Source organism: Meriones unguiculatus, chromosome X (genome assembly GCF_030254825.1).
Source record: "Meriones unguiculatus strain TT.TT164.6M chromosome X, Bangor_MerUng_6.1, whole genome shotgun sequence".
NCBI classification, from domain to species: Eukaryota; Metazoa; Chordata; class Mammalia; order Rodentia; family Muridae; genus Meriones; species Meriones unguiculatus.
The window spans coordinates 58406018-58420732 of record NC_083369.1 but is presented as its reverse complement, the minus strand read 5'-3'; the positions used below and the strand labels follow the sequence as shown (position 1 = coordinate 58420732).

The 14715-nt window shown below is 39.0% G+C and overlaps 1 pseudogene; it reads right to left on the bottom strand.

Annotated features, from left to right (window-relative positions):
• Positions 1-6402: 6402 nt before the first annotated feature.
• Positions 6403-11955, bottom strand: LOC110544492 (leucine-rich repeat-containing protein 14-like; annotated as a pseudogene).
• Between the last annotated feature and the right edge of the window lie 2760 nt (positions 11956-14715).

Below are 14715 nucleotides of genomic sequence, written 5' to 3'. Positions count from 1 at the left end.
AGATTGAAATAATCCCATGTATCTTGTCTGATCACCATGGAATAAAGCTGGACCTCAACAATAACAGAAATAACAAAAAGCCTACACACACATGGAAACTGAACAACTTGTTACTAAATGACAGCTGGGTCAGGGAAGAAATAAAGAAAGAAATTAAAGTCTTTCTAGAAATCAATGAAAATGAAGACACAACATACCCGAACTTTTGGGACACAATGAAAGCAGTGCTAAGAGGAAAGTTCATAGCACTAAGTGCCTTCAAGAAGAAATTCGAGACAGCTCATTCAAGCACCCTAATGGCTCACTTAAAAACCCTAGAAAAAGAAGAAGCAGACACACCAAGAAGGAGTAGACGGCTGGAAATAATCAAACTCAGGGCTGAAATCAATCAATTGGAAACAAATAAAACAATTCAAAGAATCAATGAAACCAAGAGCTGGTTCTTTGAGAAAATCAACAAGATCGACAAACACTTAGCCAGGCTAACTAAAAGGCAGAGAGACACCACCCAAATCAACAAAATCAGAAATGAAAAGGGGGATATAACTACAGACACTGAGGGAATCCAAACAATCATTAGGACTTATTTCAAAAGTCTATATGCCACAAAATTTGAAAATCTAAATGAAATGGACAATTTTCTTGATCGATTTGACTTACCAAAGCTGAATCAGGACCAGGTAAATCAACTAAATAGTCCTATATCCCCCAAAGAAATAGAAGCGGTCATCAAAAGTCTCCCATCCAAAAAAAGCCCAGGACCAGATGGCTTCAGCGCAGAATTCTACCAGACCTTCAAAGAAGAGCTAACACCAATTCTCTTCAAACTATTCCACAAAATAGAAACAGAAGGAATATTACCAAATTCATTCTATGAAGCCACAGTCACCTTGGTACCTAAACCTCACAAAGACTCAACAAAGAAAGAGAATTTCAGGCCAATCTCCCTTATGAACATTGATGCAAAAATACTCAACAAAATACTTGCAAACCGAATCCAAGAACACATCAAAGATATTATCCACTATGACCAAGTAGGCTTCATCCCAGGTATGCAGGGGTGGTTCAATATACAGAAATCCATCAATGTGATCCACCGTATTAACAAACTGAAAGAAAAAAAAACACATGATAATCTCCCTAGATGCTGAAAAAGCCTTTGACAAAATCCAACATCCATTCATGTTCAAAGTATTGGAGAGATCAGGGATACAAGGCACATATCTAAACATAGTAAAGGTGATACAGCAAGCCTACATCAAACTGAACGGAGAGAAACTTAAAGCAATCCCACTGAAATCAGGGACAAGACAAGGCTGCCCACTCTCTCCATATCTCTTCAACATAGTGCTGGAAGTCCTTGCTAGAACAATAAGACAGTTGAAGGAGATCAAGGGGATACAAATTGGAAAGGAAGAAGTCAAATTATCACTATTTGCAGATGATATGATAGTATACGTGAGTGACCCCAAAAACTCTATCAGGGAACTCCTACAGCTGATAAACACCTTCAGCAAAGCGGCCGGATACAAAATTAACTCAAAAAAATCAGTAGCCCTCCTGTATACAAAAGACAAAAGAGCTGAGAAAGAAATTAGGGAAACAACACCCTTCACAATAGCCACAAATGACATAAGGTACCTCGGAGTAACCCTAACCAAGGAAGTCAAAGACTCGTATGAAAAAAAATTTCAAGTCTCTGAAGAAAGAATTAGAAGAAGATATGAGAAGATGGAAAGATCTCCCATGCTCATGGCTTGGCAGGATTAACATAGTAAAAATGGCCATCTTACCAAAAGCAATCTACAGATTCAATGCAATGCCCATCAAATTACCAACACAATTCTTTACAGACCTGGAAAGAAAAATTCTCAATTTCATATGGAATAACAAGAAACCCAGAATTGCTAAAACAATCCTCTACAATAAAAGATCTTCCGGAGGTATCTCCATCCCTGATCTTAAGTTGTACTATAGAGCAACAGTTTTAAAAACTGCATGGTACTGGCATAGAAACAGAATGGTGGATCAATGGAACCGAACAGAGGACCCAGAAATAAACCCACACACTTATGGACACGTGATCTTTGACAAAGACGCCAAAACCATACAATGGAAAAAAGATAGCATCTTCAACAAATGGTGCTGGTCTAACTGGATGTCTACATGTAGAAAAATGAAAATAGATCCATACTTGTCACCCTGCACAAAACTGAAGTCTAAGTGGATCAAAGACCTCAACATAAAACCAGACACATTAAATCGGCTTGAAAAAAAAGTGGGAAATACCCTAGAACTCATTGGTACAGGGGAAAACTTCCTGAACAGAACACTAACAGCACAGGCTCTAAGAGCAACAGTCAATAAATGGGACCTCATGAAACGGAAAAGCTTCTGTAAAGCAAAGGACACTGTCATCAAAACAAAGCGACCACCTACAGATTGGGAAAGAATCTTCACCAACCCTTTATCTGACAGAGGACTCATGTCCAGTATATATAAAGAACTAAAGAAGCTGAAAAGCAGCAAACCAAGTAATGCACTTAAAAAATGGGGAACAGAGCTAAACAGAGAATTCTCTGTAGAGGAATACCGAATGGCAGAGAAGCACTTGAAGAAATGCTCAACCTCACTAGCCATTAGGGAAATGCAAATCAAAACAACCCTGAGATTTCACCTTACACCCATGAGAATGGCCAAGATCAAAAACTCAAGTGACAACACATGCTGGAGAGGTTGTTGAGAAAGGGGAACCCTTCTCCACTGCTGGTGGGAATGTAAACTTGTACAACCACTCTGGAAATCAATCTGGCGCTTTCTCAGACAACTAGGAATAGCGCTTCCTCAAGATCCAGCCATACCACTACTGGGCATATATCCAAAAGAGGCTCAAGTACACAAAAAGGACATTTGCTCAACCATGTTTGTAGGAGCTTTATTTGTAATTGCCAGAAGCTGGAAACAACCCAGATGCCCCCCAACTGAAGAATGGATGCAGAAATTGTGGTACATCTATACAATGGAATATTACTCAGCAATGAAAAATAAGGAAATCATGAAATTTGCAGGTAAATGGTTGGACTTGGAATGGATCATCCTGAGTGAGTTGTCCCAGAAGCAAAAAGACACACATGGTATATACTCACTCATATAGACATACAACATAGGACAAACCCACTAAAACCTGTGCATCTAAAGAAACTAAGCAAGAGAGAGGACCCTAACTAAAATGTCCAATCCCCATCCAGAAAGGCAAAGAGGATGGACATCAGAAGAAGAAGAAAACAGGAAACAACCTAGGAACCTACCACAGAGGGCCTCTGAAAGCCTCTGCCCTTCAGACTATCAAAGCAGATGCTGAGCCTGATGGGCAAATGTTGGGCAGGTGAACGGAATTTTAGGTAAGAACTGGGAAATAGTAAGAGCTGGAGAGGACAGGGTCTCCACAAGGAGAGCAACAGAACAAGAAAATTTGAACACAGGGAACTTCCCAGAGACTCATACTCCAACCAAGGACTATTCATGGAGATAACCCAGAACCCCTGCACAGATGTAGCCCAGGGCAGTTCAGAGTCCAATTGGGTTACATAGTAATGTGAAGAGGGACTGCCTCTGAAATAATCTGATTGGCCTGCTTTTTGATCACCTCCCTCTGGGGGGGAGCAGCCTTACCAGGCCATAGTAGAGGACAATGCAGCCACTTTTGATGTGAACTGACAGACTAAGATCAGAAAGGAGAGGAGAACCTCCCCTATTAGTGGACTTTGGGAGTGGCATGCAAGCAGAGGGAGTAGGGAGGGTGGGACTGGGGGGGAGGAGGGAGGGGCTTATGGGGGGATGCAGACTGAATAAAGTGTAATTGATGAAAAATTTAAAAAAAAGGGAAAAAATAATTTAAGAACCTTAAATGACTTTCAAAATTGGAGGAAAACATGGAGTTAGTCAATTGGCATGGAGCACGTCTTGCCCCTGGGGGCAATGGTCTCCTGAACCTACTCAGACCTCGGACACCACCACTGCTAGTTCTAGAACTGACGCAGGATGTTTCAACGAGGGCGTTTGTCTATATCCCCCATTTTTATTCATTATTAGCCAGATAGAGCCAAGTAATTGTGGTAATGATACTTGCTTTTTTGCCCAATGCTGGAATGCTAGTAAATTTAGGAATGCCCTGGTTACTCGCATGCCTCATTGGGTGCCTGTGCCCATTGATGCCCCTCACGCTATGACTCTCTTCAGACAGAAAAGGGATCTTGGAACTACAGCCACCATTGTTACTACCATCTCATTGGCGGCTGTTGGAGCTACCACCAGGGCATTAGCCATGAGTCATACTGGGCAGACTGCTCAGACCCTGAATAATCATTTAGCCAATGTAGCTCATGCCTTAGTTGTACATAAAGGAATTAATGCTCAACTAAAAGGAAGCTTGATGGTGTTCAATCAAAGGATTGACCTCGTGCAGGAGCAAATTGATACCCTATGGCAAATCGTTCAACTTGGCTGTCAATGAAAATATGCTGGACTTTGTGTCACTAGCATACAATATGAGAATCTTTCCTGGGCTGCAAATCTGTCTAAACAATTGTCGAGCTATATTTTAGGTAATTGGACTGGAGAATTCGATACTACGATGGAGCAGCTGAGAGTGGCCATTGTCACAGTAAATTCTACCAGAGTGGACGCAGGACTAGCCACAGGATTATCAACATGGATTGCTGCAGCCATGAATCATCTGAAGGAATGGGCGGGCATGGGAGTGTTAGCAGGCCTTCTGGTGTTGGTCTCCTTGGTTTGCCTGTGGTATATATGCAAGATTAGAGTCTCACAACAGTGTGATGCAGCCATGATCATTCAGGCCTTTACAGCCATTGAAGCAAGACATTTGCCCCAAGCATGGTTGGATACCATAAAAAGCTAAACTGTTACGCTCAGGATGCGAGGCTAAGCACTGCACTCAGGGTCAGCCGCTTTGGACCCAGAGAAGAGCATGTCTGATTGCATGCGGGTTGATACCCCAGGTCCCGCCTCTGAGAAAAAGGTATCTGATGGGTCTGATGCTCTTTGGGTGGATGACACCTAAATGAACATCGGTACAAAGTCCCAATTTATTTCTAATATCAGAGATCAGACCTCTACTCTTGCCTGATGCGTCTAAAACAAAAAGGGAGAACTGTAGAGAGCTGTGTAATGCTGTGCCTTAAAGATGGAGCTGGTTTCCGCTTTCCACCTTCCCGATGGTGAGTGCTCTCTGGCACGAACAATTCCACATTTGGCTAAGGCTGAGGATCTGGCTTGCTTCCATGTATGTGGACCTATCTGCATTGCCCACGTGGCACGCCTGGGTTGGCTACTCAGAGGCTATTTAAGCTGTGGGCTGGCTTTTCCCAGGGTCAGATGATTATTCAAGGTTCCTGAACAAACTGCATTGAAAAAAAAAAAGAAAAAGAAAATAAGACCACATCTCTGTGCCACAGACTCTATATCATGCTTTATTTATGTTGCCAAAGTCCCAAAGTGATGGGACTTACCAAACATAAAATGAAATATCTGCAATTAAGAAACAAAGTTTTCTTCCTTACAAGTCAATTATCTCAAGTATATTGTATATCAGAAAGCAGATTAACAGACGTGAGAGAATAGGCTCTTTGAGGAGATGATAGTTAAGTCATGAACTTTGAGTAAATATTCCACAGTATGGAATTTACTTTGTAAATCAAGAAAAAGAAAAGCAAAATTTGGCATCCAAAAGGGTGAAATAACTTTACTAAGTGGTGGCCTAAGAAACAGTAGAAGGACAAATAAAACATATGAACATTTGGATTCTGAATAGCTTCACATAAGAAATTAGTCTTATCTGTATTTTAATTCTGAGTACTTAGAATAATACCATCAATAGATATTTGAAGTATGAAATAGTCTAAAACATGGGAAATGAGTTAACAATATAACTGTTAGTTCCAGGTAGCTTCTCATAAGTAACCTAAGGGAGCCTTAAGTATGAGTAATTTAAAGTAACTTGGGGGAGAAGACAAAAGCTTAGTCTTCAAGGACACCCCACACAAACCAGGAAAAGTTGCAATGGCATTAAAATGCGTTAGGTATTCATGAGTAAATGAAACATATAGTACACCGTGATGTAGTAATTGCATATGATATACCCAACACTTTAGTCAGCAAAATTAAGATGAAGACCAATAACAGAGAAACACACAGTCCTCCATTTTCTTATAGTTAGTGCTTTATATCAGTCAGCAGTAACATGTCCATACTTCCTAACTGTAGTCTTCTATAACTTAAGAATCTTACATAAGATTCTGAGAGCTCCAGAAAAGAACTTTGAACACTTAACAGGTCACATATTAGGGTTGAAACTGAGTTGAACTTGGGAATTTAATGAGACTAAGTGATCCAGTTCATGTCACTTCGCTTTGCTGCTTGTAGCATCACCTTCAGTTGCGCATGGACATCAGCAAGCTTCTGTAGGTCTAAGCTGCCATGAAAATTCCATTGTTCATAGCAATGTACAGAGATGGGGTAAATCAAAGGTGTTAAGTAATGAAGGATTCTCATGAGCATAGGCATCGTAATTGGATTAGAGACAAAGCTAATCACATGCAAAAAGGAACAGTTTGATAGGGCTGGAAGGATAGCAGAGAGTGAAACATCTGTTAAATGGCAATGGTTTATAGCCAAATGCTGCAAGAGTTTCTGCAGAAGAATCTGAAAAGGCCCATAATCATCCCAATACATTGGAGTGTTACTAAGATTCAATAGCTTTAGGTGGTTGGCCTGAGGGCTCTGGTACAGAAATTTGAGATCTCTAAGAAATTTCACAGAATGGCAGATACAACAAATCCAAATCAGGTGGTAAGGCTCTATGGATGGAAAACAAAGGGAGGATGATAATCATATGAGGGAAAATACATCAAGGAATCTAGACTAAACTTTCACATACATACATGGGAGCAGCTAACAATATGGGGTTTAATTCACTCAATAGTTTTGTGACCTTGAAAAGTTACTTTCCTATTCTCATGATTTGTGTCCTTAAGAATTTTTACAGTACATTATTATAGAGGATTGTGTCAAAGATTTAGTGTAAATATTATCTGTTTAGTGATTACAAAACAAGCAAAGGTAGAACTAGTTCACCTGCTTGGAAGAGATTGGAGGGAGGAAGCAACCATACAGAAGCTCCCTTTGGCCAGTCCATAAGTGACAACCTCTACATTCAAGGCCTGGACCTTGGAGATAGCTGATTTGGAAAATTATCTGACATTACAGTCTATGGTTATATGGCTATAAGTATGTGCACCTGTGCCACAACATAAACTTTCTCTTAATTTCTCCTGTTCATCTTTCGATGGCTAGAGAAGGACTGTATTGTTCTTTTCACTGGACTGAGCACACTGCCTACATATGCTCAGGTGAGTATATGTTTTTCTCCTTAGACTATGAGAGACACTTTCTGGCATACTGTCAAATTCTTAGAAGGGTAGAGGTAGATGGCAGAAAGAGTTTTTGAGGACCTCAGGAAACTCCAGGAGTGATTTCTCCTCTGTCTTAACAGTCAGTTCAGGAACTCCAGGCACATATCCCAATCCCTCACCTGAATAGGCTGTCCAGATGATCTGTGAGAATAAAGGAAAACAAGTTGAGCTCTTTCAGGCATTTCATCTGACCAAGATTGTTGAGGAACACCCAGAAGATTTTCCCATGCAAAGATCTACAAGTGATTTTAGATAGACTCAGGCTATCCAGCTAGATATGAGCTAGAAGGATGGTGAAGCCGTATTAACTGCCAGGTTCTAAATGCATGTCAGATTTAGGAACTTCAGGAAGTTTTTTTTGTGTAAGATAATTTATCAATTTGTAAATTTTGGCAACAGGGGTGCAATGACCCTGAGCTCTGCTCAACTTTATTCAGAGGCAAAGCAAAAAATTCCCCTTTTCTCAAAGTATCATCAAGGGAAAGGTCCACTAGTAATTCCATAATCAGCCTTGAGGACTGTCTCAGGTTCTTCATCTACAATGTTACACTGGTTTTCTAACTTCAGAATATAGAGTGAATACAGCTCTGAAAACAAGTAGGGATCTAATACCAAAATGAGAGCATGTTGTTCTGCAGTCAACATCCTGCCTGTTATCTAGGATCCTCAATTTAGGGCTCCTGTAGGGTCACATAAAAATGAAATCATTTCAAAATATTTTTTAAAAATCACAGTTAAATCAAAAGACAACAGAAATTTTTCAAAGATCAGTATACCGCTCATACAATTGGATAATGTGATAATTATATAAGGAAATCTAAAACTGAAAGGCAGTGGACCAGAAATTTTGTATAAAAATAAGGAAAAGATGTTAAATAGTAATTTATACAATGATGTATAATTACAATCCATACATTAAAAAATGCCAAATTTTAATGACAATTAGTTACATATATATGTATATGTATACATATGTAAATAATCATGCGGTTACCATTTAATATCAAGTCACCTAGAGGCAAAAATGTTAAAAGTAAAGCAGCATATTCTGTTAATGGGGCTGTGAGAAAACAGTAATTCTCATACATTTCTAGTGGAAGTGAAAACTAATAAAATGTTTCTAGGACAAAATATTGAACTGTCTCACAAAAATACATAAGATCTTAAATTTGACTCAAAAATTCTACTGCTCAGCATATCCTATGGATATCTATTACCATACAAAAAACATATACACCTAAATATATACAGAAAAACATTACTTATAATTTCAAAATGTTAAAAAAAATCATAGGTAAATATTTAAATAAAATACAGTACAGTTATATAAGCATCTGATGCAAATGTTAAAAAGAACAATGAAAATCTCTATGAACCAGGCAGTGGTAGTGCATGCCTGGATTCCCAGCACTTTGAAGGCAGGGGTAGGCATATCTCAGTGAGTTCGAGGCCAGCCTGGATACAGAGAGAGTTTCCAGAATAGCCATGGCTACAAAGAAAGATCCTGTTTCAAAAACAAAACAAAACAAAAAAAACAAAACAAAAAAAAAAACAAAATGAAACAAACAGAAAATACATAACAAAAGCAATCTCTATGAGATGTCAGGGTGCCATTCCTACAAATGTAGTTAAGGAAGAAGAAGAAGAAGAAGAAGAAGAAGAAGAAGAAGAAGAAGAAGAAGAAGAAGAAGAAGAAGAAGAAGAAGAAGAAGAAGAAGAAGAAGAAGAAAAAGAAGAAAAAGAAGAAAGAAAAAGAAACTAAGACTAAGAAGGATGAATCTTGTTACCTTTAATGTAAGAAGACAATATAACAAAACACATACCTTCTCCTTTTTGCAAAGTACAGGAGAAAATAGTACCAAAACTGAATGCACTGGTTATCCATAGAGGGGGGAAAACAGAAAGGAAATGGGAAATAAGAAAAGGAAATGAGAAAGAAGAAGGGATAAGGCTGATCGTCCCTCAGGGGGAGGTGATCAAAAAGCAGGCCAATCAGATTATGTCAGAGACAGTCCCTTTTCCCATTACTATGTGACCCACTTGGACACTAAACTGCCATGGGCTACATCTGTGCAGGGGTTCTAGGTTATCTCCATGAATAGTCCTTAGTTGGAGTATGAGTCTCTGGGAAGTTCCCTGTGTTCAAATTTTCTTGTTCTGTTCCTCTCCTTGTGGAGTTCCTGTCCTCTCCAGATGTTACTATTTCTCACTTCTTACATAAGATTCACTTTCCCCAACAGTTGGCCATAAGTCTCACGTCTGCCACAGAAGAAAACAATGCAGGCACTCTTGATGAGATCTGATAGACTAAGATCAGAAGGAAGGAGAGGAGGACCTCCCTTATCAGTGGACTTGGGGACAGGCATGTGAGAAGAAGGAGGAGGGAGGGTGGGATCGGGAGGGGAGGAGAGAGGGGATTATGGGGAGAAAAATCTTATTTGGAATAAAGTGTAATTAATAAAATATTTTTTTTAAAAAGTGGAAGATGCCTAAGGGGGGAAAAAAGAAAGAAGGGGGAAAGGGGATGTTACTTCTCCAAATATACAGTTTTGTATAACTCAGGTTTTTAAAAATAATATTAATGTTCATGTAGCCAAAACACCCTTTTGTATCTTTAGTCCTTCATTAACAAATTCAACCCAACATTAATAGAAAATATTCTGAAAAACCTTTCTATTGTACAAGATGTCTCCTTTCTTCTATTCCCTAAGTAATATAGCACAATAGCTCACATAGTATTTACACTGATTTAGGAACTATAAATAATTTATTGATGAATTCATGTATAATGAAGAACACAGTATCTTATATGCCAATACTATGCCATATGATGCAAGGATCATGAACTTCTACAGAATTTCAGTGAAAATTTACTGATAGGTTTCTGGACCCAACTGACAGCAAAGACAAAGTAAAGCAATTAAAAATAACCAGAATGAGGTGACTAAATCATTAACAAATCAAGCAAACTATATTTGGTGGGGTAGTTCATGCATGTATATGCATGTGCATGTGTGTGCATGTGGAAGACAGCTATCAGTTGTCTGACACCATCCTTCAATCTTTGGCTATAAGGTTTCTCTCTGAGACTGGAGCTCATTGATTTGGCCAGGATGGCTGACCAAGAGCACTGGGGTTCCACTTGTCTCTGTTTTCCCTTTTTTTTTCTTCCAGCACAGGGATTACAGGCATTCACAGCCATGCCTGAACTTTACATTAGTGCTGGAGATACAAACTTAGGTCCCCTTGTGCTTGTGTGGCAAGCACTTCATCAAGTGACCCACATTCCCACTCCCTAAACTAACTGTATATTAAATAAATATAACTACAATGGAGGAATGGATAAGAAAATGGTTTGTAAAGAAACTTTGGAAAGCAATGAGTTAACTTTAGTCAAGTTACAAAGACTGAAAGAACTGTACACAAACATTTGTTAATAAATCATGTTGAATAGGGATATTGGTTGGTAATTTTGAAACTAGTCTCTGTATATACTGATTAGGCATAAATAAAGACATGTAGCACAGATTATGCAAATAAAGCAGATCAGAAAGAGTAGCTTATAGATAAGGCTAGAATAGATTAGAATCACATGTATTTGAGTCTTAAGTTTTAGTACCAATACATACAGTTAAATGTGGAAATAAATGAACATGTGTTTGTATAGACATGGATATGTATACACACTACATCCCACCTCTGTTTATGAACAGGACCAACAGGAGTGAAATACAATTAATAATGAAGATACAGAAAGACATTAGTTTCTAAATATCACTTTCAGACTTGGGGGGCATGACCCCTTGAGAAAGTGGGCCTAATCTAAGACCATGGTGGGAAAATGTATAAGATGTACTTGAAAAATTCATAATGCCGGTACCATGGGAGAGGGGAAGGGTAGAAATTAGGAAAAGCCTCTTCCAAATTTTTGTTTCTCTGGTAAAAAAAAAAAAAGTTCCAACCTCAAAAAGTTGAGCCCATGATTCTCACAAGTATTAATTCAATCTCAGAAATTTGGGGACAGTGACCCTGCTGTTGGCACTATCAACATAAAGGAAATAAATACATTTTTCCCTCTCCAACGCTTCAGAGGGCTCCACAACAAGGTGCAATTTTGAGAAAGACCTAACATTTAAGGCCAAACTACTCTGGTAAATAAAAGGGACTGGAGATAGGCTTCCAGACCAGCCCTGTGGGAGACAGCTGTAGAAGGCAGTGATGGGTTTGGTGAATGACAGACAGCGACATACTGAGAAGTGCAGGCAGCAGATCCCGGGTAATGAAGGGGCCACTGAGCAGAGGTCATATCTCTTGTGTGTTTGTGAGCAAAATCCACCAGCTCATGACATCTGAGGACACCAGTGATCCCATGCATGAGGTGGAGCAGTTCTACATTGAGAGCCACTTACCTTCTGTACGGTTCAATGCTGGTTAAACTGAGAATTCTGAGTTTCAGATCCATGAAGGCCTTAGGTTGCCTCACAGGTGAAAAACGAATGCAATGAGTCCAAAATTCCAACACAAATCTCAGTGCTGCATTTCCTTTCCCTAGTCTTACAGACACCTATAATATACACCCTGACATGGACATTAGCACACTCATAATTTATAAACTGGGGAGTTCTACTATGAGGAGAATCTACTCCAAGGAACCTCTGGGATGAAAATAAGCAAAGACTGTAAATAACAGGCAACTGAAGTTTGACTGGTAGGGGCTCCAGCACCAGCCTAAAAGTTATGAAAAGTAAAATAAACCAAATTCTGAGATGAAGAGATTGGTTTCACAAAAAAAAACCCAGGTTTGGTTCACAGAACCTATTTGACAGCCCAGAACTATTTGTAATGCTAGTACTAACCTCCACAAACTGTAGGAGATGTGTTTCATACAGACTCATAAATGATGCACACACTAAAAATAAACATTTTTTTCTTTTTTTGATTTTTTATTTTATTTTTCTTTATTAATTACAACATTTTTAAAAGGTAATCCAATTTTAGTTCTCTACCAAAGTCCAGCTAGCAACTTCCAGTATTAGTAGACCTAGAAATAAGTGTCTCTAAATAGTGGACATTTAAAAACATTTTCTTTTGCCTAGTGTGTTTCCTCCTTTTCTTTCTGCTATGTTTTTCTATAATTTATAATTTACAACATTTTTAACCTTCTAGTTTTTCTTCCTTTCCTTATATTTACCTATATTTGTTCACACATTTGTTCTCTTATTTATTTATTTATATTAATTACAGTTTATTCACTTTGTATCCCCCCGCTCTGTAGCTTCCTCCCTCCTCCCCTCCCAATCCTACCCCTTCCCCTTCTACACCCATGTCCTTCCCCAAGTCCACTGATGGGAAAAGTCCTCTCCTTCCTTCTGATCCTAGTTTATCAGGTCTCATCAGGAGTGGTTGCGTTGTCTTCCTCTGTGGCTGGTAAGGCTGCTCCCCCTCAGAGGGAGGTGATCAAAGAGCAGGCCAATCAGATCATGTCAGAGACAGTCCCTGTTCCCATTACTATGGAACCCACTTGGACACTGAACTGCCATGGGCTACATCTGTGCAGGGGTTTTAAGTTATCTCCATGAATGGTCCTTGGTTGGAGTATCAGTCTCAGAAAAGACCCCTGTGCCCAATTTTTTTTGGTTCTGCTGCTCTCCTTGTGGAGCTCCTGTCCTCTCCAGGTCTTTCTATCTCCCCCTTCTTTCATAAAATTACTTGCATTCTGCCCAAAGTTTGGCTATAAGTCTCAGCATCTGCTCTAATACCCTGCAGGGTAGAGCTTTTCAGAGGCCTCTGTCCTGTTGCCTGTTTTCTCCCTCTTCTGATGTCCATCCTCTTTGCCTTTCTGAATGGGGATTGAGCATCTTACCCAGAGTCCTTCTTCTTGATTAGTTTCTTTAGGTGTACAGATTTTAATATGTTTATACTATATTATATATCTAATATCCACTTATGAGTGAGTATATGCCCTGTGTGTCTTTCTGCTTCTGGGATACCTCACTCAGGATAATCTTTTCCAGTTCCCACCATTTGCCTGCAAATTTCATGATTTCCTTGTTTTTAATTGCTGAGTAATATTCCATTGTGTAGATGTACCACAATTTCTGTACCCATTCCTCAACTGAGGGGCATCTGGGTTGTTTCCAGCTTCTGGCTATTAAAAATAAGTCTGCTACAAACATGGTTGAGAAAATGACCTTGTATACTTGGACATATTTTGGATATAAGCCTAGGAGTGGTATAGCTGGATCTGGAGGAAGCGCTATTCTTAATTGTCGGAGAAAGCGCCAGATGGATTTCCAAAGTGGTTATACAAGTTTACATTCCAGAGTATATCAAGAACTCAAGAAGTTAAACTGCAACAAATCAGTTAATCCAATTAAAAATGGGGTACAGAGCTAAACAGAGAATTTTCTGTAGAGGAATATCAAATGGCAGAGAAACACTTAAAGATGTGTTCAACATCCTTGGTCATCAGAGAGATGCAAATCAAAATGACCCTGAGATTTCACCTTACACCCATCAGAATGACTGAGATCAAAAACTCAAGTGACAACATATGCTGGAGAGGATGTGGAGAAAGGGGAACCACATATTTGTTCTTAATAGTGCACTCCTATCATTCTCGTTTCGTCTTTTCCCCCATTTTCTAAATATGCTTCCTTTTTTTTTTTCTTTCCTTTTATTCAGCGTTGCTTCTCTTTAGGTTCCTCCCCCCCAATTCATTTACTTCATTTACTATTTCCACTTTGACCCACATTCAGTTTTAACTTTATGGTTCATGGCACACTATTTTTGTAATTCTTGTTCTATTCTCATTTGTGCTGTAGTACTTGGATTGAATCAACTCTATTTCTCATTTTAGACATGGTCTGTATTGTTGATGCAGCTGTTATAGTGCTGAAGATTTAGCCCCTAAGAACAGGCTGCTCACTAGCATCTCCAAATAAAATTTGAAGAGATACCAACGAAGTGATGGGGAAACCATAGTACAGAAGCACAGTTAATATGAAATGCAGAGAAAATGGTCATAACCCCTCAAATGTTGAAACTACAGACAATGAAATGGTTGAAAGGCTGGGCTGCTAACTCAAATGCCACATAAAATAAGATTCAGTGGATTCAAAGAAGATACAAAGTAGCAGGTAAAGGAATTCAGTTAAGGACATGGAGATGCAAACCAGAAACACACATGAGAACATCAGCAAAAAAAAAAAAAAAAAAAAAA